At 38.5% G+C, this 25,329-nt stretch overlaps 1 protein-coding gene across 1 annotated transcript in view; it reads right to left on the bottom strand.

The window, feature by feature from the left end:
- LOC128666916 (oocyte zinc finger protein XlCOF6.1) overlaps positions 1-21,953 on the bottom strand; it is a 258,096-nt gene extending 236,143 nt beyond the window's left edge. Inside the window, exons 1-2 of the mRNA XM_053721734.1 lie at positions 21,827-21,953; positions 10,239-10,349 (exon numbers count right to left, since the gene is read on the bottom strand). The gene's annotated coding sequence lies outside the window, so the exon portion shown is untranslated. The remainder of the gene's footprint in view (positions 1-10,238; positions 10,350-21,826) is intronic.
- Between the last annotated feature and the right edge of the window lie 3,376 nt (positions 21,954-25,329).

Genomic DNA, 25,329 nt, shown 5'->3' with positions numbered 1-25,329 from the left:
GTCTGTACTTTTAAGTAAACTTTTTAGTTTTACCAAAAATGTAGTGGCCAAAAATGAAACGTATAAATAAAAGAAATTTAATGATTACATAGAATGACAAAATTAAAGCTAATATAGCAGATTACGGCTTCAGATTAGAAAAATGGCAATAATTTGCACTTTAACTCATTGGAAACTAATACAACCAAGAACGAACATGAGCTAAAATTAAAAAAAAAAAAAATTTCGGACGAAATGAAAACCTTTCCGATGCACAGCTGTAAAAACAAAAACAAAAAAACAACACATCCTCAGTGGCAGGATCCTGAGTTTCAGAAAACATCCTCAGAAGAGCAAATCTTCACATTCATTAATACCCCTTTCATCTTTTGAGAAATTAGAAGAGTGGCTCCTAAGAGCTAATGCTGATGCTGATCAAGACCAGAGAAAAATAATCTTCCATCCCTTCCAAGTGTCTGAATTTAAAATAACAGTCAATAATTTATTAAAGGGACAGTCAACACCAGCATTTTTGTTGTTTAAAAAGATAGATAATCCCTTTTTTACTTATTCCCCAGTTTTGCATAAGCAACACAGTTATAAATATACACGTTTTTTACCTCTGCAATTACCTTGTATCTAAGCCTCTGCAGACTGCCCTCTTATTTAAGTTCTTTTGACAGACTTGCATTTTAGCCAATCAGTGCTCACTCCTCGGTAAATTCATGTGCGTGAGCTCAATGTTATCTATATGAAACACATGAACTAATGCCCTCTAATGGCGAAAAACCATTCAAATTAGAGGCGGCCTTCAAGGTCTAAGAAATTAGCATATGAACCTCCTAGGTTTAGCTTTCAACTAAGAATACCAAGAGAAGAAAGCAAAATTGGTGATCAAATTAAATTGGAAAGTTGTTTAAATATTACATGCCCTATTTTAATTTTGACAGTTTATTTTGGACTTGACTGTCCCTTTAATGGCAGAGTAAACATATTCTTTAAATTTTCATAAGAATCCCGCACCCCTACCAGGTGCAGCCGTAGTAGCCCATATACCCATGAACACTGATATAAAGGCAGTGTAGAAAAGCCCTGTCTGTCTATACAGACTAAACTCATGAGGTGCATAGCTGAGCAGATAGATATACCTGAAAATCCTAACAGGAAGGAGTTAAATTATCAGTGGATCTCCCTTCAAAATAATTAGCTGATGGTCCAGAGCACTGAGCTGCACCAACTTGCTCCATAGTAAAATATAGATAAATAAGTAAAGACAGTAGCTAAAGTATCAAGACTGAAGCATATAAGCAGTAAGGAAGACACCCATAGGGTACATTTACTAAATGTCGAGCGGACATGATTGACATTTATCATTGCACAAGCATTTCTAGTGAAAGGCTTGGGCATGCCCCCTGCTCACTGGTGGTCAGTTGGGTGCTAGCAGGGGCTGTCAATCATCCTAATCAGATCGGAATGATTTCAAACTGCCACCTAAAAGGTGGCGGACAAGTGAAGGAGCAGCGGTCTTATGGCCGCTGCTTCTTAAATTCATGGGGCTCCGAAGCAGCATCCGCTGCTTCATAAATGGAGCCCATATTGTTAACCCCTAAGTGAAGTGATAGAAATGGCACAATGTACAACTGAATAGTCCCTTTAAGGGAAAGTATTGTGTTACACTGACAAATATGCTGGGGGAAAAACTGTAAAAGCAATAATAATAATAATAATAATAATAAACACAGTAAATCAAAAGGGTTACATTATTTTATTCCCCAAATTAAAACTGCCTGAAGGACACGGTACCTTATTGGGACACTCAGCAAGAGTTCAAGTTTGCAGGTGCCAGAGTAGGCATAGGATAACGTTTGACACCTATTGATCTCCTACCTTGTTTGGGCAGTTATTGGTTAATGGTCTAGGTTCTAGCTCAGTTTATTTGCCTACAACATAGGGCAGTCAGTCAGTTCTTATGTTTGCAGCTAACTTTATTGTTTTCTATATATGTTTTGTTATAGGTTAAGAGTTGATTTCTTGTTTCTGTCTTATGCTCCCTGCTGCGCTCACAATGTTGGCAATGTTAGTTCTTATGCCAAACTTGTCTGTCATGGTATACGCAACTAGTCCAATTCAGCACACCATAGATTGCCACATTATACTGTATAAAGGCTATGTGTTTATTACTGCTGGTTAATTGCCATCGCTATTTTGCAAGGTACACGTCCATATCACTGTCATTCGCCTCCAGGGAGGGGTTTCCTGTGACAGTGATAACTATATCTAAAAGCAATTAGGTCCAAAAGTGGTATCCAGGCAGTCTAATCACACTAAAAGCCATATGCAACATTAATACTTTCTATACTTGGGGGATATGTCCCTCCTAAGTAACTTTTTAACTTTTGGCTATTATAATATGGAGCACTAATCTGTTTTGACTGCTTTACATACCCTTTTAGCAGTTTAACTGTTTTTATCAAATTTACAGCTATTCTTACTTTTGCCTACATGATACCAAACCTGATAGAAGAGGCTTTTGTCCGCTGCTCACTACTTCCCCTCTCATACATATAGGTGCGCTTGTAACTTAATTAATACTTTACCTCTTACTCACAATGTGGGACTGACTGCCTTAACCATCTATATAATTAAATTCCCGCTAGTGGGTTCCTCAATTTTATGCACCTGCACCATATTACGATTTACTATGTTAAGCAATATACTGTTTATTGAAAATGGGGTCTAATTTATCACATCCAGAAATGGAAATACATTGAGTCTAAGTCTGCTTTCAGCATATAACATATATTTCATTTTAACAAGAATGATTGTTCTCACTGTATGGATCTTTCGGGCAGTTTTCATACCCCTTCCAGATATATTTTCTTGTTGTAATTGCTATGACTATGAGTTTCTGTGATTGTGTTTTTTGTAACCAAACGTATATCTAACTTCCTCAATAAAAATTGTATTTAAAAAAAAATAAAAAAAAATTCTGATCACAGTACAGGTGACCCTCGATTTACACCGGTTCAATTTGCGCCGTTTCAGAATAACAACCTTTTTTTCAGTCATGTGACTGCTATTGAAAAGCATTGAGAAGCATTGCATTGATTAAAATAGCCAGTAGGTGGAGCTGTCCGCTTGTGTTGCAGCAAAGATATGCAAAGCCAAGCACAGAAACAGGCTGGAATTAATTAGTCTAGCTAGACATGAGCTATCGAGCAGCTTTCATAGGAACAAGATCTTCCTGTCTATAAATCAGTCCAGATTGGAATGCATAGAAAGAACTGTTTGCAGAAAAATGCAAGTGAAGTCTGTGTTGTGTGATTATTTTATTAGGTTTATAATGCAGTTTAGCAAATGTTTTGTTCATTAAACTTAGTTTGATGATATATTCTGTGTTGTGTGAATATTTGATACTGTTTATAATGCTGTTTAGCATTTAAAGTCTTCATTTCAAAGCTTTAAAAATAATGTATTATAGGTTGCTTATGACAATTTTGAGAGGGGTTTGGAACCTAACTCCCTCACTTCCCATTCACTTACATTATAAACTGGGTTTCAATTTACAACGGTTTCGATTTACAACCATTCCTTCTGGAACCTAACCCCGGCGTAAACTGAATGCCACCTGTATTTCACCACCTCTACTGGTGCTGACAGCTTCTCCCAACACGCTGAGATGGTTACAACAGCAATGGAACAAAAAAAGATAAGGACGAGTTTAGCCCTTACCACATCCGCGCTACTGGTGAGCACTAACATTAATAAGGCTCTGTTAAAAGGACCCGAAAGTCAAAATTAAAGGGATACTAAACCCCCCAAAAAAATTCTTTCATGACTCAGAGCACCCAATTTTAAGCAATTTATTCCAATTCAAATTTTTTCTTTGTTCTCCTGGTAGCTTTATTTGAAAAAGCAGTAATGTAAGCTTAGGTTCAGCGCAACCCAGGTTCTGAACCAAAAATGGGCCAGCTCCTAAGCTTACAATCTTATTTTACAAATAAAGATAGCAAGAGAACGGGGTTTAAAGTCCATATAACGGTCAAGTGATTGTCAGCCTCATTTTGATATGTTGTTGATGTTAGGGCCGATAGTCATGTGTTTTTGAAATAATAAAAAAATAAAATACAGGAATCCTAATAAATGGGAGAATTGGATGAGTGTATAATAAATTATATTTTGTTAAAGGGACAGTTAAGTTCATAATAAACTTTCATGATTCAGATAGGGCATGTCATTTTAAACAACTTTCCAATTTACTTTTAGCACCAATTTTGCTTTGTTCTCTTGGTATTCTTAGATGAAATCTAAACCTAGGTAGGCTCATATGCTAATTTCTTAAACAGTGAAGACCACCTCTAATCTGAATGCATTTTGATAGTTTTTCTCCACCAGAGGGCGTTAGTTCATGTGTGTCAAATAGATAACATTGAGCTCATGCACGTGAAGTTACCTAGGAGTCAGCACTGATTGGCTAAAATGCAAGTCTGTCAAAAGTACTGAAATAATGCGGCATTCTGTAGAGGCTGAGATACAAGGTAATCACAGAGGTAAAAAGTATATTAATATAACCGTGTTGGTTATGCAAAACTGGGGAATAGGTAATAAAGGGATTATCTATCTTTTCAAACAACAAAAATTCTGGTGTTGACTTTCCCTATTATGGGCTAGATTACAAAAGGAACGCTAATTTAACGTGCGCCTGTAAGCTTGCAAATTTTCACTAGCATTTATTAACCAGAGATCAGATATCTGGTTAATGAAAAAAATGTTCTCTTATATCCCCCAGAATAAAGTGTATTGTTCCTTAATAAAAAAAAAATAGTAGAATCTTTAATTTATTAAAACATAACTGCATGGGGAGCTGGCCACAGCTAAGATGGCTGCTTAACACCATAGCTCCGGAAACCAGCTTCAATATCACTGCCTAATAAAGCCACATCTGCGCTAATTTTACCCTCAATTTATGAAGGACTGACAGAGTATTGCCCAGAGAGGCCAGGGGCCGAATTTGAGACTTTCAACTACCCGCATAAGCCGCGGGGCCAGCATCACTCTCATGGCCTATGTCGCACTCTGCAATTCCTGAAACTCTGCAGCGCAACGATTAGCAGAGGACCTCAGCTGTGATAGAAAAACGGTGCGCAGGCTGGCCGGACTCTAACACCTCAGGTAATCGGCGGTGATTGAGAGAGAACCCTCACGCATCTTTCACACGTGTGATAACTTACCCACACGCTATCGGACTCACCAGTCCTCCCATAACAGGCCGCCATACTAACATCTCTGCACACAGTTAGAGGCCACACGCAGCAGGGGCAAAAAGTTTAACGTTCTGTCTGAAGCATATATCTAACCGGGCTTGGAATATAAATAACTAACGGTTGGGTGCTGTTGAGCGGCATAAAGGTAAGGAGGGAGGACTGTAGGAGCGGGGACTGGCAGAAATCTCAGGGAAGCTCAGGACAATATTCTGAAAAACTTAGGTGCACCTTTTATTTTTATTTTATTTTTGTACTGCAATTACAAGGCACAGCTTTGCTACTACAATGTTAATTCAGTGGCCCACACTATAACTACAGGGCTGAACTTTTTCTTCCGGGTTCTCCCCTGGGCTAAGCTCAACAAACCACTGAAAATGAGTAGTGAAAGGGACAGTGTGGTGGATCAGTTCTTCTCCCCTACAGGAGCAAAAGCAGGAATCATCACAGAAACCATCAGGTCACCTATAAAAAAGGTGGTGACTCCACAAAAAAGTGTAGAGGATCCTGGGGAGAGTACCTCTGTGCCTAACAATATTCTTTCCACACTAGCGTCCAAACAAGACATCGCAGACATTATCCGCTCATGCATCCGAGATGAAATAGCGGAAATGAAACAAGATCTGCATTCCATGGGCAATAGAGTGGAAGCACTAGAGGAATTCACAGATCACCTACAGGGGGAAATTAACACGACTCAGGATGCCACACATCATTATATTGAGTTGCTATCGGATTTGCATGACAAGATAGAAGACCTCGAAAATCGCAGTCGCAGGAAAAATCTCAGAATACGTGGCATCCCTGAGTCGGTGCTTCCAAAGGATTTCCAGACTTATTTTCCAGCCCTCTTCGCTCATCTTAAGAGCTCCTCCCCGACTGCAGATATCCCCTGGGTTAGAGCCCACAGAGCCCTGAGGCCCAAACCCCCTGACTCTGCACCGCCGAGGGACATTATCATGACGTTTAAGGACTTCAGAGAAAAAGAAACTGTTGAACCTTTCCCGCAAGAATCAGCCGGTGAAGTTTAGGGGTGTCATCCTACAGTTTTTCCAGGATTTATCGCAAAGGACACTGCAGAGAAGAAGGGAATTTGGCACCCCTGACTACACTACTGCGCCAAAAGCGGATTCTATACAGATGGGGTTTCCCTTTCCATTTATACGTCCTGCACGGTAATAGGAAATTAAATTGTAAGTCTTTGGAGGACATTGGGGACTTCTGTGCAGCCTTAGAGATCGAGGCCCCTACTGGATTACCTGTAGAAGAACCTAAGAAGCCCCCAAAGAAAAGGCAAGCTAAGGTGGATCCAAGAATTTGGCAAAAAGTTGCCTCTAAGCAGAGAGCCCGCTCCTTGAACAGGTCCCCAAGCTCTTCTCCTTGAAAAGTCCATGAGTGATCTTATTTGTGAGTCTGGACTAAATCTCAGGCCTTGAGGCCAAAGGACAGTAATTTGGTAAGGTATATCTACCTAGTAGTACCTTGGGCATTATTTTAGCCCAATCTTCTGAACTTTTACTGTTTATGTCACATTTGTTATTGATAAGTATCTATCTCGGACCTATAGCTACTAGAGTTCTTCTACTTATTAGCTTAATATAAACTGAGTCCTAAAAATAATGTGTTAGATTTGCATGTTGTTCACCAAAACTGGGCCAGCATCTAAACTTACATTCTTGCATTTCAAATAAAGATACCAAGAGAATGAAGAAAAATTGATAATAGAAGTAAATTAGAAAGTTGCTTAAAATGTCATGCTCTATCTGAATCACAAAAGAAAAAATTTGGGTTCAGTGTCCCTTTAAACAGTATGTAGGCTGGTTATAAATGATAAAGTATTAATGGGTGTTATGAAGCTGGAGTTTTATATTCTGCTACATTTCTCCATAACAAAATCTGTTCAATACACTAAATCAAGCCCTGTTTGCATAACTGTTTACTAGGGATTTAAAACGTAGAAGCTTTGTCTATTACTGCAATTATCATTCAGCATTTTGTGGAGGAAGAGTTGCTCCGGTTCAGCAGTTTAGCTCCCTTAGAGACAACGGAGGTTTGATTTACAGCAGCCTAACACAGAGCAAATCCCCTCTACCTCCCCACACTACACAGCTGTAAATCAAACCTCCGTTGTTTCTCACGGAGCTGAACTGGAGTAACTCTTCCTCCACAGCACTAAACCAACAGTACACCGGAGCCTTTCAGAACAGGAAGTGCAGATTCTGCAGAAAGAGGAACCGCTCTAGGTAGGAAAGGAGGGAGTAGGCTGTGCTGCAGCGAGAGGTATTGTGGGAAATGTAGTTGCTAACCAAATGGCCTAGAAGACCTCTAGCTGCACCGGCCTTAATTTTAGGTGCGGGTGGATGCAGTAAGCGGCGGCCAGCAAGTGTAGGTGTGGGGCAGATAGAGCATGCAATTTTCGGCTGATTTGCCCCTCTTTCGGCCCAAATGGGATAGGCCCATTTTCGGTCGAAACTTTTGGCTGCCGAAATTTTAGTGGATCCCTAATATATATATTTCCAAAAAAGAGCACTCTCAGCACAATAGCAACTGCCAGGGTGCCAAAGGTTAAATATATTAGGTAAGAGGCAGCACTCACTGGTCTTTCCAAAGTGTACTTTAATTGAACAAAGTGACGATTCGGGGACACACTCTGAGGAAGGGGAGTGTCCCCCCGAAACGTCACTTTGTTCAATTAAAGTACACTTTGGAAAGACCAGTGAGTGCCGCCTCTTACCTACTATATATATATATATGTATATATACAGGTAGCCCTCAGTTTACGCCGGGGTTAGGTTCCAGAAGGAATGGTTGTAAATCGAAACCGTTGTAAATTGAAACACAGTTTATAATGTAAGTCAATGGGAAGTGAGGGAGTTAGGTTCCAGGCCCCTCTCAAAATTGGCATAAGTAACACCTAATACATTATTTTTAAAGCTTTGAAATGAAGACTTTAACTGCTAAACAGAATTATACACCTAATAAAATAATCACACAACACAGAATATATAATTAAACTAAGTTAAATGAACAAAAACATTTGCTAAACAGCATTATAATAAAATAATCACACAACACAGACTTTACTTGCATTTTTCTGCAAACAGTTCTTTCTATGCATTTCAATCTGGACTGATTTATAGACAGAAAGATCTTGTTCCTATGAAAGCTGCTCGATAGCTCATGTCTAGCTAGACTAATTAATTCCAGCCTGTTTCTGTGCTTGGCTTTGCATATCTTTGCTGCAACACAAGCGGACAGCTCCACCTACTGGCTATTTTAATCAATGCACTGCTTCTCAATGCTTTTCAATAGCAGTCACATGACTGAAAAAAAAGGTTGTTATTCTGAAACGGTGAAAATTGAACCATTGTAAACCGAGGGCCACCTGTATTAATATGTGTATATACAAATATAAACACATAAACATATGTATATATTCATATATCAAAATAACATTGCTTGTAGTATAGTACATAAATAGTATTGCTTCAGACTTGAAAAAGCAAGACACTCTTCTGAAAGCTTGTCATCTTATAAATGTATAGTTAGTCCAATAAAAAAGTATCATTGCTCAATGCAATACTCTTGTTATTTTGATATCTAAATCTCTGGACTAACACGGCTATCCAATCAACGTGACTATATACATATATATATATATATATATTTAAAAACTTTACTGCCCAACGCTGCTTAAGTATCCCCTTTGCTGCGCTAGGTTCTGTGCCGTGTCTATAAGCATCAGAACGAGGCTCCCACTGGAGCGCAAAGCTTCCATGCGCTTCCAGCGCTGGTATTATGAGTGGAGCGCAAATATTGTGCTTGTGAAAGCTCCACTCGTAATCTAGGCCTATATAGGATACATTTTTAGGTTTGCTATTTCATGTTCAGTGAGTTTGGATAGGGATAGTAGCAAGTATACATTATCAAAATGAGCTATCCCACCCCTCTAAGAAAAATGAATTTTGCGTAATTGTAAAATGTTTAAAATATTTTAATAATTGGATATTTTTGACCTGCTGATTTTATTTTACATAAATTGCAAGCTGGCCAAAGGTGACAAATATACATTTTATCTTCTGCAGTTTCTGTTATGGTTACGGAATAATACAGATATAAAATCCAAAATGTTGGTGTTAGAGGAAGATGAAGTGATTTTTAATGTGGGACCTTAGCACGTGTGTGTGAAATAATTAGGACACAATGACTCCTGTATTAAATAATTAATTATGCATAGTAAAACAACTTTGCAATAGACTATTGATTTTGGAATTGGAAACGCACACTGTAGACTCATCAGGGCTAACCGTGATACATATTTCCCTAATTGGCTTCAGAAGATAACAACTGTGGAGCAGTGCACTTTACATTAACATTATGACCGTAGCTTGCCTTGTCTTCTCCAGGACCAAGCCCAGATTGGCTCCTTCAAATAAGGCAACTAATGGGCAGAGTTTGGCTATTGAAAAACTCTACAGTAAACAAAATGTTAATTTGTTTTTAAAAAGTTCAGACTTATCCAATATGTTATTCTATTGCAAGACAACAGAAATGTCTTCTAATTACAAGGTGTTCAGAGCCCCTTTAAAAGGGACAGTAAAGTCATAATTAGACATTCATGATTTAGACACAGCATACAATTTTAATCAACTTTCCAATTTACTTCTATTATTTAATTTGCTTCCTTCTCTTGTTATCCTTTGTTGAAAGGTTTATCTAGGAAAGCTCAGGAGCAGCAAAGAACCTAGGTTCTAGCTGCTGATTGGTGGCTGCATATAAATAACAATTGTTATTGGCTCACCCATGTGTTCAGTTAGAAACCAGTAGTGCAATGCTGCTCCTTCAACAAATGATACCAAGAGAATGAAGCAAATTGGATAATAGAAGTAAACTGGCAAGTTGTTTTAATCTGTATCTTCTACCTAAATAATGAAAGAAATTTTGGGTTGCATGGCCCTTTAAGTCGCAGAGCACTTTCTTTACGGTTTTATTACTCACCTTTATTACTGATATAAAGTTCCTCCTGAGGGATCCTCTGGACACAGCGCACATACGGCTCCTCTCCCCGCTCAAGCTTTGTAACAAGTGAAGGTTTCATATAAATATATCCTGCATAAAAAGATTTCAGTGGTTAACCCCTTAGTGACCAGACAACACAAAGTATTGATCTAGGCCCATTTTGGTATATTTCATGCCACCATTTCACCGACAAATGCAATCAAATAAAAAAATGTGTTCACTTTTTCACAAACTTTAGGTTTCTCACAGAAATTATTTACAAACAGCTTGTGCAATTATGGCATAAATGGTTGTAAATGCTTCTCTGGGATCCCCTTTGTTCAGAAATAGCAGACATATATGGCTTTGGCATTGCTTTTTGGTGATTAGAAGGCCGCTAAATTCCGCTGCGCACCACACTTGTAATATGCCCAGCAGTGAAGGGGTAATTAGGTAGCTTGTAGGGTTAATTTTAGCTTTAGTGTAGAGATCAGACTCCCACCTAATGCATCCCACCCTCTGATCCCTCCCTGACCCCTCTCAAACAGCTCTCTTTTTCTCTCCCCCACCTCACAATTGTCACCGTCATCTTAAAGTGAAAGTAAATCCTAGCGTTTTACAAACGCTAGGATTTACTATTGAAACAAATAAAGGGGACTTTCATTCATGAAGTGCAAGATACTTCATAAAGAAAACTCCTTTATTTGTTTCAACCAATCGCCATTCTTAGATGCTACAGCAGCCCACGGCTAAAAAATTTTTTTGCTAAGAGGTGACGTTTTCACCTCTTAGCCAATAGCTGTGCAGTATCTTATACTTCATGAATGAAAGTGCCCTTTGTTTGTTTCAAAAGTCAATCCTAGCATTTGTAAAATGCTAGGATTTACTTTCACTTTAAGTACTGGCAGAAAGTCTGCCAGTACTAAAATAAAAGGCTTTTTTAATTTTTTTATGTATTTATTTATATATATATATATAATGCAGTGTTGGATCCCCCCTTAGCCCCCTAACCTCCCTGATCCCCCCAAACAGCTCTCTAACCCGCCCCCTTCTACCTATTTTCCCCCATCTTGGGTACTGGCAGCTGTCTGCCGGTACCCGGTTTGCTAAAAAATTTGGCTTTTTTTAATAAATAATAAAAATATCCAGTTTTTCTGTAGAGTAGCTGCCCCCCCCATCAATACCCTACCTCCTCCCCCTTCCAGATCCCTTTCCCAACACTTATTCCCCCCTCCCTCTTTCCCTTACACAGCAGTTAATAGTGCATGCACGCGCTCCTGTCTCCTAATGCGCACTGCCGGAACTGGATCCCTGCTCGCCGGCACTGATCCAGCGATGGACCACCCACCAGCCTCCGTCGTATCCCTCCCACGCCACCAACAATCGGCACCATCGCTGGCCAATGCAGAGAGGGCCACAGAGTGGCCCTCTCTGCATCGGTTTGCTAAAAAAAGGGTATTGCACAATGCCTCAATATTAGGGCATCGCTACAATACCATGAAAGCAGCTGGAAGCCCAGAGGACATGCCAGGCACGTCCTTGGTCGTTAAGGGGTTAAGTGAAACAGAAACCAGAAGATGCGCCAAATGTGTTAGTCCATGGCTGGTCCCCCAATTCCAAGAGACAATCATACCGAATTCTGTTAAACTATTTGTTTCCTAAAGGGACATGAAACCCACATTTGTTTCTTTCAAGATTCAAATAGAGAATGCAATTTTAAACCATTTTCTAATTTACTTCTATCATCAAATCGTCTTTGTTCTCTTGGTTTCTTTTGGTGAAAAGCAGGGACATAAGACTCAGGAGCGTGCATGTGTCTAGAGCACTATATGGCAGCAGTTTCCTGCCATATAGTGCTCCATATGCTACCTAGGTTTGTCTTCAACACAGAATATCATGAGAAAGATAACACCTTTACTACCCATTCCCCAGCTTTGCACAACCAACACTGTTATATTAATACACTGTATAACATCTAAACCTCTACATGTCTGCCTGTTTCTACGTCGCTATAGACAGCCTCTTATCACATGATTTTTTATTAGCTTTTTCACGGCAAGAGACTGCTAGTTCATGTGGGCCATATAGATAACATTGTGTTCACGCCCGGGGAGTTATTTAAGAGTCAGCACAACACTGCACTAACTGGCTTAAATGAAACTCAATATATAATAAATAAAGTCATGTGATCAGGAGGCTGTCAGAAGAGGCTTAGATACAAGGTAATCACAGAGTTAAAAAGTGTATTAATATAACTGTGCTGGTTACGCAAAACTGGGGAATGGGTAATAAAGGGATTATCTGTCTTTTTAAACAATAAAAATTCTGGTGTAGACTGTCCCTTAAAAATATAGATAATCCCTTTATTGCCCATTCCCCAGTTTGGCATAACTAACACGATTATATTAATATACTTTTTACCTCTGTGATTACCTTGTATCTAAGCCTCTGCAGACTGCCCCTTATCTCAGTTCTTTTGACAGACTTGCATTTAGCCAATCAGTGCTGACTCATAAATAACTTCAAGGGAGTGAGCACAACGATATATATATATATATATATATATATATATATATATATATATATATATATATATATATATATAAAAAAGGTAGAGAGGTAGAGTCCAGCACCATAGAATTCACCAGTTTTCAATATGTGTGCTCGTTACCAAGGAGTATCAGCCAAACTCCAATGTATACAGTCCATATAGAAAATAAGGCAACAGCACCACAGTACAGGGTCCTTTCTTAAAGGTAAAAAATGTTCTTTATTGAGGTATTACAACCATAAAAGTGACGTTTCGGACCTACATGGTTGCATGATTAAGGACCATGTAGGTTCGGAACGTCGCTTTTATGGTTGTAATACCTCAATAAAGAACATTTTTCACCTTTAAGAAAGGACCCTGTACTGTGGTGCTGTTGCCTTATTTTCTATATCGAATATATAATATATATATATATATATATATATATATATATATATATATATATATATATATATATATATATATATATATACACACACACACACACACACACCACATATGAACTAGTACTGTCTAGCTGTGAAACACTTTTAAAAAATACACTGAGATAAGAGACGGCCTTCAAGGGCTTAAAAATTAACATATGAGCCTACCTAGGTTTAACGTTCAACAAAGAATACCAAGAGAACAAAGCAAATTTGATGATAAAAGTAAATGGGAAAGTTGTTTAAAATTACATGCCCTATCTGAATTATGTAAGTTACATTTTGACTACACTGCCCCATTAAGTCTATCTCATTAATGTGATTGGCTGTATTCAGTATTAAGCTGTGTCTTGGAATTATGCCGTTATCTATGAGTAAGTGCTCTGTGTAGTGTGAAATGCGTAAGAAGCTATTTTTTTTCCACCACTCCCTGAGTCTGTCTTAAAGTTAATCAGTACATTTTGTAATTTTATATGCGCTTTTGAGGAGTGCAGCTATTCTCTGTGTGCTTGGGGTTCAGTTCAATTGTTTCCTGCTTGCAACCCCATGATTAGGACCTTAATGTACAGTCCAACATCTATAATCTGTTGCTAGGATTCTACGTGGTGTATTTTTCAACCCCTTTAGATAAAGTGTGGAGCTTTGTATAGTTTTCCTCTGGAGTCTACATTATTTGTATATATATATATATATATATATATATATATATATATATATACACACATATATACATATATACACATATATATATATATATATATATATATATATATGTGTGTGTGTGTGTTGCGGGTAGAGTCAGATATCAGGTAATCCTGCGATTACCCGGGTAAAAATGACATTACCCAGCGGCTGTGGGTAAAGCCAGATGTAAGATTAAACATCTGGCTTTACCCGGGTAATCCTAGGATTACCCAAACGCTTCTGGATAAAGCTAATCACAGCACTATTTTTGTCCTTTTAAGACAATAGTTCTTGCAAATCACTGCATTAAACATATATACGATGCTGTAACGGAAGCTTCCGTTACTTTTGTACTCTGTGAGGACTGCAGGCCAGCCTCCTCCCCACCGACTATGGACCCAGGAACTTGAGAGGATTCTATGATTTGGGAGGTGGGTGCCCAGGGTACATTTGGAGTACTTTTACCCTGGATTCAGGTTTACCCAGGTTCCATCAATTCCCAGAGACTCTGAGGACTGGAGGGAACTGATACAGAGTTGGGATTCCTGTGTTTTGTTGGAGTATAAGGTGACAGCCCAATTCAGTATTGACTGCTCCAACCACCACCCCCCCCCAGTCTCAGAATGCTTGAGTTTATATAGTCTAGGTATGAGACACAGAGAAGGAGATTACACACAGCACAGACAATCCAATGCTGAGACCTCCTGCTGTTGTGTCTCTATATCTAGTCTAGGTGTGAAGTGTCTTTCTGTTATTGTGTGAGTCATCCATTGTCCTTTTGTAAGTCAGGATGTGATTAGAATCTTGTTTAACTAACATTCACCTAGATTTAGAGTTTTGCGGCCAAAGGGGTGCGTTAGCTTTTAAATAACGCTGGTATTTAGAGTTCTCTGAAGGGCTGCGTTACGCTCCAAAAAGGGAGCGTAGAGCATAATTTACCGCCACTTCAACTCTCAATACCAGCGTTGCTTACGGTAGCGGCCAGCTTGAAAAACGTGCTTGTGCACGATTCCCCCATAGGAAACAATGAGGCAGTTTGAGCTGAAAAAAACCTAACACCTGCAAAAAAGCAGCACTCAGCTCCTAACGCAGCCCCATTGTTTCCTATGGGGAAACACTTTCTAAGTCTGCACCTAACACCCTAACATGTACCCCGAGTCTAAACAACCCCTAACCTTACACTTATTAACCCCTAATCTGCCGCCCCCCCTATCGCTGACCCCCTGCATTTTATTATTAACCCCTAATCTGCCGCTCCGTACACCGCCGCAACCTACATTATTCCTATGAACCCCTAATCTGCTGCCCCCAACGTCGCCGACACCTACATTATATTTATTAACCCCTAATCTGCCCCCCCAACGTCGCTGCTACCTTACCTATACTTATTAACCCCTATTCTGCCGACCGGACCTCGCCGCTACTCTAATAAATGTATTAACCCCTAAACCGCCTCACTCCCGCCTCGCAAACCCTATAATAAATTTTATTAACCCATAATCTGCCCTCACTAACATCGCCGACACCTAACTTCAAGTATTAACCCCTAATCTGCCGACCGGACCTCACTGCTACTATAATAAATGTATTAACCCCTAAAGCTAAGTCTAACCCTAACCCTAACACCCCCCTAAATTAAATATAATTTAAATCTAACGAAATAAATTATTTCTTATTAAATAAATTAATCCTATTTAAAGCTAAATACTTACCTGTAAAATAAACCCTAATATAGCTACAATATAACGAATAATTATATTGTAGCTATTTTAGGATTTATATTTATTTTACAGGCAACTTTGTATTTATTTTAACTAGGTACAATAGCTATTAAATAGTTAATAACTATTTAATAGCTACCTAGTTAAAATAATTACAAAAATTACCTGTAAAATAAATCCTAACCTAAGTTACAATTAAACCTAACACTACACTATCAATAAATAAATTAAATCAATTACCTATAATTACATACAATTAAATCAACTAAACTAAATTAAAAAACAAACAAACACTAAATTACAAAAAAAACTCTAAATTACAAAAAATTAAAAAAGATTACAATAATTTTAAACTAATTACACCTACTCTAAGCCCCTTAAAAAAATAACAAAGCCACCCAAAATAAAAAAATGCCCTACCCTATTCTAAAATAAAAAGTTAACCCTATTACCTTACCAGCCCTTAAAAGGGCCTTTTGCGGGGCATGCCCCAAAGAAATCAGCTCTTTTGCCTGAAAAAAAAAAACATACAATACCCCCCAACATTACAACCCACCACCCACATACCCCTAATCTAACCCATCCAAACCCCCCTTAAAAAACCTAACACTAAGCCCCTGAAGATCTCCCTACCTTGTATTCACCCAGCCGGGTATCACCGACCCGTCCAGAAGAGGGTCCGAAGTCTTCATCCTATCCGGCAAGAAGAGGTCCTGAAGAGGGTCCAAAGTCTTCATCCAGGCGGCATCTTCTATCTTCTTCCACCCGGAGCGGAGCGGGTCCATCTTGAAGCAGCCGACGCGGAGCCATCCTTCCTCACCGGCGGACTAATGACGAATGAAGGTTCCTTTAAATGACTTCATCCAAGATGGCGTCCCTCGAATTCCGATTGGCTGATAGGATTCTATCAGCCAATCGTTATTAAGGTAGGAAAAATCTGATTGGCTGATTGAATCAGCCAATCAGATTCAAGTTCAATCTTGGAACTTGAATCTTGGAATTGGATCAGCCAATCAGATTGAGCTTGCATTCTATTGGCTGATCGGACCTCTTCTTGCCGGATAGGATGAAGACTTCGGACCCTCTTCTGGACCTCTTCTTGCCGGATAGGATGAAGACTTCGGACCCTCTTCTGGACGGATCGGTGATACCCGGCTGGGTGAATACAAGGTAGGGAGATCTTCAGGGGCTTAGTGTTAGGTTTTTTAAGGGGGGTTTGGGTGGGTTAGATTAGGGGTATGTGGGTGGTGGGTTGTAATGTTGGGGGGGTATTGTATGGGGGTTTTTTTAAGGCAAAAGAGCTGATTTCTTTGGGGCATGCCCCGCAAAAGGCAATTTTAAGGGCTGGTAAGGTAAGAGAGCTGTTAACTTTTTATTTTAGAATAGGGTAGGGCATTTTTTTATTTTGGGGGGCTTTGTTATTTTTTTAGGGGGCTTAGAGTAGGTGTAATTAGTTTAAAATTCTTGTAATCTTTTGTTATTTTTTGTAATTTAGTGTTTGTTTGTTTTTGTAATTTAGTTTAGTTGATTTAATTGTAGGAAATTGTAGGTAGTTTATTTAATTAATTTATTGATAGTGTAGTGTTAGGTTTAATTGTAACTTAGGTTAGGATTTATTTTATAGGTAATTTTGTAATTACTTTAACTAGGTAGCTAGTAAATAGTTATTAACTATTTAATAGCTATTGTACCTAGTTAAAATAAATACAAAGTTATCCCATTTCCTGGCCAATACCTACTAATATTGCAGGGTCAGCTAGAAGACTACATCTGGGGGGGCACCAGACCTAGGATCTCCAAAAGCACGTTATACCTACCTAAGGAAAAGGGGGGTTTGGGCATCCCAAACCTCTTAATATACAAAAAGGCGATTAATCTACAACATTAGGTGGAATGGTGTGCTAATTCCAAAGATAAGATATGGGTCCAACTGGGACGGCACATTCTGGGAGCTCAAAACGCGGGCTCGTTGGGCTGGATCTCCAGTAAAAACAGACCCACGGCGGCCACACAATATCCTTTTATGAGAGAGTTCTTTGTGACATGGGATAAATCCCTAGTGGAATACCCACATATCTCTTCTAACCCTTCGCCTCTCACCCCCTTTATACAAAATCCAGACATCCCATTTTCTAATATCCCACATGCAGCTCTAAATAAAACACAATTAGACCAGACAATGTTCCACAGGCTGATCTCAAACAAAAAACTCAAAGATCTGGGAGTTCTGGTGGAGTCGGGCTTAGACATACCATGGTTCTTCCATAGACAGCTCCAACACTATCTGCTTACACACAAAAGAGCTGACAGAGTGTCAAGACAGCTGACTCCGCTGGAGTCTTTGTGTTTATTAACACACACTCCTAAACACTTGATATCTATTATGTACAGGCTATTGATATCTCATAAGGATTCTCACATGCCTACTTTTGTTAGGCAGTGGAACAGCGATCTGGACTGTGACCTTACAGACACTGATTGGCAAAAAATATTCCATAACCATACCAAGGCCTCAGTTTCGGCTAGAACTCTAGAATCCAACTACAAATTCATGTCCCGCTGGTATCTCACGCCAGTCAGGATCAAAAAAATATATAAGAAATCAGATGGTAGATGTTGGAGGGGCTGCGGGGAGACTGGTTCTATTCTTCATATATGGTGGTCGTGTGGAATGTTAGCTACGTTCTGGTCAGCAGTATTGAACATAATGGACTCTAAACTTAATATTACATTACACAGAGATCCTAGCCTCCTTCTGTTCCATAGACTACCCAAACTTACAGAGAAACCTAAAAAAAACTTATTATATATCATGTTAAATAGCGCGAAAGCTCTCATCCCTAAAAACTGGAAATCAACTAGTATCCCTCAGACTGCCGATTGGGAGGCTCAAGTGGATAAACATTTATCATTAGAAAGATTTAGATATCTGAGGGAGGACAGGGTCGAAGTTCATGAATATATGAAAGAACTTTGGAGACCATCAATTAGATAAATTTTAGACTTTTCAATTACTCCCGCACCAATATAGAGTTTTGTGTACTATACCCTACTATACCCCCCTTCTTTTTTTTTTTTTTCCTCTCTCTCATCTCCCCCCTCCCTTGTCCCAAGATGAAACCCCCTTCCCCCTTTCTTACTCTTCTCGCCACCTTTTCTGGATCCCTTTTTCTTTTCGTATCTTCTTCTCAGGACGAACATCGTTGCTTCTGATGAACGTCATACTCTAATTTGATAGGGATGTTTGTCGTTTTCACTTAATTTAATCTTCTTATGACCATATATATGTGTTACGTTGAATGTCTTACTTAACAGATTCCTATGATACATGTAATTCTCATAATGTGACACTGAATACTGTGATACGCTGTCATCTTTATTTGTGAATTGTATTTTGTTAACTTTCAATAAAGCTTTTTCAAAACAAAAAAAACAAAAAAATAAATAAATAAATACAAAGTTGCCTGTAAAATAAATATAAATCCTAAAATAGCTACAATGTAACTATTAGTTATATTGTAGCTATATTAGGGTTTATTTTACAGGTAAGTATTTAGCTTTAAATAGGATTAATTTATTTAATAAGAAAAAAAAATTTTCGTTAGATTTAAATTATATTTAACTTAGGGGGTGTTAGGGTTAGACTTAGCTTTAGGGGTTAATACATTTATTATAGTAGCGGTGAGGTCTGGTAGGCAGATTAGGGGTTAATACTTGAAGTTAGGTGTCGGCGATGTTAGTGAGGGCAGATTAGGGGTTAATAAAATGTATTATAGGGTTTGAGAGGCGGGAGTGAGGCGGTTTAGGGGTTAATACATTTATTATAGTGGCGGTGAGGTCCGGTCGGCAGATTAGGGGTTAATAAGTGTAGGTAGGTAGCGGCGACGTTGGGGGGGGCAGATTAGGGGTTAATAAATATTATGTAGGTGTCGGCGGTGTTAGGGGCAGCATATTAGGGGTTCATAGGGATAATGTAGGTGGCGGCGGTGTCCGGTCGGCAGATTAGGGGTTAAAAAATTTTATTAGAGTGGCAGCGATGTGGGGGGACCTCGGTTTAGGGGTACATAGGTAGTTTATGGGTGTTAGTGTACTTTAGAGCACAGTAGTTAAGAGCTTTATGGGCTAACGCCGGTTCATAAAGCTCTTAACTCCTGACTTTTTTCTGCGGCTGGAGTTTTGTCGTTAGAGGGTCTACCGCTCACTTCATCCAAGACTCTAAATACCAGCGTTAGGAAGATCCCATTGAAAAGCTAGGACACGCAATTGGCGTAAGGGGATCTGCGGTATGGAAAAGTCGCGGCTGGAAAGTGAGCGTTAGACCCTTTCCTGACTGACTCTAAATACCAGCGTTAGGAGCCCTTAATGCTGGTTTTGACGGCTAACGCAGAACTCTAAATCTAGGCGTAAGTCTGATGTTTGTTTCATTGTATAATATTTGTTATAACTACCCCCCTTTTGTTGGAAATGTATAAAAGCTGTGTTTTCTGTACAATAAAGCAGTTCCTATTTTGACCCTCAAGCATTCAGTCTTGGCTAATGTTCTTGGGGGTAGCTATAACAACTTGCAGCGGTTGTTATTCTAATAGTAGCGGTATCCAGTGGAGGTTCATGGGTTGGCGTTTGTTGGGAGGAAGCTAACTTTACCGGATATACCCAGTCTGGGGTACCGAGACCCGCTACAGATGCTCTCTAATTCCCCATCTTCACTATATTGTTTACTCCGCCTGGGGGGTTCAAGGCTGGGCAAAGACGGATTCCCCAAGATTTACTTGGGGTGGATGCCAGAGGATTAGCAAAAAAATTAGGCAAAAATAAATAAAAATAGTGTAGATGGGCTTTATACAGAAAAAATTGGGTAATACTAGGATTATTACATCGGGCTTTACCCCCAGCCGCTGGGGTAATGTCAGTTTTACCCAGGTAATCCTAGGGGAACAAAAAAATACATCCAAATACACACTAGTGTTAAGTTGTGGGACACTTAGAAATGTCATTGTTTTCAAAAGAAAAAAGTATTTTTTTCCATTAAAACAACATCAAACTGATCAGGAATACAGTGTAGCCATTAATGATGTTGTAAATGACAATTGTAGCTGGAAACAACTGCTTTTAATTAAATATCTACATAGGCCCATTATTAGCTATAATTTGTCCTTTGTTCCAATGGCGCGTTGTGTTTGCTAATCTAAGTTTATCATTTAAAAAGGCTAATTGATCATTAGAAAACAATTTTGCAATTATTTTAGCACAACTGTAAACTGTTGTGCTGATTAAAGAAGCAATAAACTGGCCTTCGTTAGACTAATTGAGTATCTGGAGCATCAGCAATCGTGGGTACGGTTACAGGCCCAAGATGGCCAGAAACAAAGAACTTTCTTCTGAAACTTGTCAGTCTATTCTGAGAAATGAAGGCTATTCCATGCAAGAAATTGCAAAGAAACTGAAGATCTTGTACAACACTATGTATCACTCCCTTCACAGAACAGCACAAACTGTCTCTAACCAGAAAAGAAAGAGGAATGGGAGGCCCAGTGTACAACTGAGCAAGAGGACAAATACATAAGAGTGTCTAGCTTGAGAAACAGACGCCCCACAGGTCCTCAACTGGCAGCTCTTTAAATAGTACCCATAATACACCAGTCTCAATGTCAACAGTGAAGCAGTGACTCTGGGATGTTGGCCTTCTAGGTACAGTTGCAAAGAAAAAGTCATATCTCAAACTGGCCAATAAAAAGAAAAGATTATGATGGGCAAAAGAACAAAGAAACTGGACAGGGGAAGATTGGAAAAATGTGTTATGAACAGACTAATCTAAGTTTGAGGCGTTCGGATCACAAAGAATAATATTCGTGAGACGCAGACCAAATGAAAAGATGCTGGAGGAGTGTTTGACGCCATTTGTCAATCATGGTGGATGCAATGTGATGGTCTGAGGGTGTTTTGGTGGTGGCAAAGTGGGATATTTATACATGCTAAAAAGGGACCCAAGAAGAAGGAAAGCTATTACTCCATTTTGCATTCTAGTAAATATATAATAAGATAAAAGATATCAGAGAAAGAAGTACCATTCTAGAGTACTTTACTCCCTTGCTCACAGGATTTGTCAAGCCCCAATCTCATAATTTAATTTAGAAAACAAATACTGGAATAATGTAGCAATCCTAGCTTATATCTCCTGTGTCCTTTATGTGTAATATAAATTCTTACCTAGAGACCTGAGGGTCTGGTAATTCTCTATCATCACATCCTCATAAAGCTCTTTTTGTTCATCATTTAAACAGATCCACTCGTCCTCAGAGAAATAAATTGCAACTTCATCAAACTCCATTTCCACCTTTTAAGGGAACATAAAACAGGTTGAGATCTGTGCATATCCTAAAAGGGCTAATTAAAGGGACAGTCTAGGCCAAAATAAACTTTCACGATTCAGATAGGGCATGTAATTTTAAACAATTTTCCAATTTACTTTTATCACCAATTTTGCTTTGTTCTCTTGGTATTCTTAGTTGAAAGCTTAACCTAGGAGGTTCATATGCTAATTTCTTAGACCTTGAAGGCCACCTCTTTCCAGAATGCATTTTAACAGTAGAGGGTGTTAGTTCATGTATTTCATATAGATAACACTGTGCTTGTGCACGTGACGTTATCTGGGAGCAAGTCTGTCAAAAGAACTGTAATAAAGGGGCAGTTTGCAGAGGCTTAGATACAAGATAATCACAGAGGTTCAAAGTATATTAATATAACTACGTTGGTTATGCAAAACTGGGGAATGGGTAATAAAGGGATTATCTATCTTTTAAAACAATAAAAATTCTGGTGTAGACTGTCCCTTTAAGTCAAAAATAGTTTGCATAAAAAATTGTTTAAAAATAGCTGGCAAGTATTTTAAAATAATCTTCAAACATAAGCAAGATGAATTACATAGCTAAGCTGCCTGGAGCAGCCAACTCCACCCACCCCCCTTATCAGTGTTTAGACACAGGCATTGTATTTCAACTGAGTTCACAGCTTCTAGACATGCTCCAGCAGATAATCCCTATGCGTTTTTGCATTCTACCAAACCAACAATAGATATAGATACAGCCATAGAAGGAAAGGTGTGGGGGGAGTTAGAGCTTTAAAATTCAGAAACTTAAATGAAAGGGTTAATGGCGAGGCACTACAGTATAAATTTGCAGGTAAAGTAATTAAAGTACATCTTATATTTTGTCTCTATCCCAACTTGTTTTATGTCCCTTTAAAGAAAAAAAATCTCATCAGTAACAGAATTTAAAGGGGCATTGAATTTCAAAAAATAACCTGCTCTAATTTAGAGCATTTGATGATTTTACCAGTACCAATGGGGAACTGCAGATAATTACTGGTCCTGAGGAGTCATGGTTGCTGAGCTAATTAGCAGCAGTCATGCCAACGTAGCTGCCGATTGGCTAAACAGCTATCTCCTGAGTGGTACTTTAACTATGTGTTTACCCTTTGTGGGAGCTAAACCCATAGATTTGCAGGATCATTAGTAGAGTTGCAGGATTTGTATGAGTTACACATGCTGCAGGGTGGAGCATGACTAATAATCATATGACACAATACATGTTCTTACCTGCACACCCTGTAACATGTGTAATTCATAATTCCAAGTTAACATAACCATTGTGACAACCATAATCAGTAGGGATAACATGAAATGTAATTTGTGCAAAAACACAGTATACTCAGAGAATTGACCATTACTACAGCCCATATGGGTAGTGTGCCCCTCCCTAAAACACTGACCTAAAACTTACCCTGCCCTAGGCAATAACTTATGTCATATTATTATAGAGAGCTCCCATATACATGAAAGGTGGTTGCGCTTACACTTACCTAGCTAACCTTTTAAAGTTAAACGACTTCAGGTAAAACAGGAAATGTGTTTCTGGACTACAGTTCCCATAATGCAATTTCAGTTCCGTAAAAGGAAAAAAGGATTGGTAGCCAATCAGAATAAAAAGAGGTGTCAGACGGTCAATTCGTACATAGGGCGGAAAATAGATATCTATTGTACTGATTACAGGGATACAGGAGTGATTGCAAACTTAAAAATGCCCACAAGGTGGCGATGTACGATATAAAATGGAATTTGTGCTAAACATTTCTAAATGTCGTGGTTAGATGTGAAAACTATTAAAACAGACATTTTTTTGACCCGGTCACCAGTTTTAACCCTTTCAGCAGTAGAGCTAGTAACCTTTTAGTTTTTAAGGTCAGTAATGCAAAGAGCAATCATACTTAATGCTAAGAAACAGCATTGCAATATCTATGTTGATTCCCTGGAAAGATTTACTAATTCTTTACACATTTTAGGCACTGACAGTTTATTTCATAACTATTTTATTAACATTATAAAACCACAGGAGGAGCATTTTCATTAATCCTAAACATAACACTCATGTATTCATTATCCATATGGCATTATCCACATTTGTATACTGCCCTTAGACAGTTATGCATTTTATGCATAACTGTCTAAGGGCAGTATACAAATGTGTCCACTGCATTAAAGGGACACCGAACACCATTTTTTTTTCTTTTGTGATTCAGATAGAGCAGGCAACTTTCTAATTTACTCCTATTATCATTTTTTTCTTCGTTCTCTTGCTATCTTTTTTTGAAAAAGAAGGAATCTAAGGTTTTTTTTTGTGTTCAGAACACTGGATAGAACTTTTTTATTGCTGGATGAATTTATCCACCAATCAGTAAGAACAACCCAGGTTGTTCACCAAAAATGGGCCGGCATCTAAACTTACATTCTTGCATTTCCAATAAAGATACCAAGAGAATGAAGAAAATTTTATAATAGGAGTAAATTAGAAAGTTGCTTAAAATTTCCAGCATTTCCAGGGTTCATGCATTTCCATGGTTCTGAACCAAAAAAAATAGCTTAGATTCCTTCTTTTTCAAATAAAGAAAGCAAGAGAATGAAGAAAAAAATGATAATAGGAGTAAATTAGAAAGTTGTTAAAATTGCATGCTCTATCTGAATCACTAAAGAAAAAATTTGGGTTCAGTGTCCCTTATGTACACTAGTTTCATAAAGACAAAAATACACAATTACTGGTGACACATTATCTGTAGGCTACAAACACCCCTAAAGTTTAAAAAGCAGTAATCAGAAGTATTATTATTATGTTTATTACTATTATTTAGCAGTTCTCCATTTCCATTGGCAGATATTTTGACCTGTTTAAACACTGTTTTGTTTGTCTCCCCGTATCATATACTATAATTTTCGCTATGCAATTGTGAGTTAAAGGGACAGTCTAGTCAAAATCAAACTTTCATGATTCAGATCATAGGGCATGCAATTTAAACAACTTTGCAGTTTACTTTTATCATCAAATTTGCTTTGTTCTCTTGGTATTCCTTGTTGAAAGCTAAACCTAGGTAGGCTCATATGCTAATTTCTAGACTCAGTATCCCAGTGCAACATCTACATGCAAAAAAGCATTATTTCTGTTTAATTGCTTTACAATAACTGTGGTTATCCTGGACCAGTCTAAATGAATGTACATTTTTTATGATAAAGTGCCCCGTTTTTAAAAAATTTGATTAAAAACAGGGGCACTTTAATTCATCAAAATTTACATTTCACTCGTATTGTGAAAATACTTGCCTTTTAATCTTGACAGCCGCTGCATTGCTTCCTCCGCCCGTCGCAAAGCCTCTTCCTGGGTCTA

This window comes from Bombina bombina, chromosome 7, assembly GCF_027579735.1.
Source record: "Bombina bombina isolate aBomBom1 chromosome 7, aBomBom1.pri, whole genome shotgun sequence".
NCBI classification, from domain to species: domain Eukaryota; kingdom Metazoa; phylum Chordata; class Amphibia; order Anura; family Bombinatoridae; genus Bombina; species Bombina bombina.
This window is presented reverse-complemented; position numbering and strand designations above follow the sequence as displayed.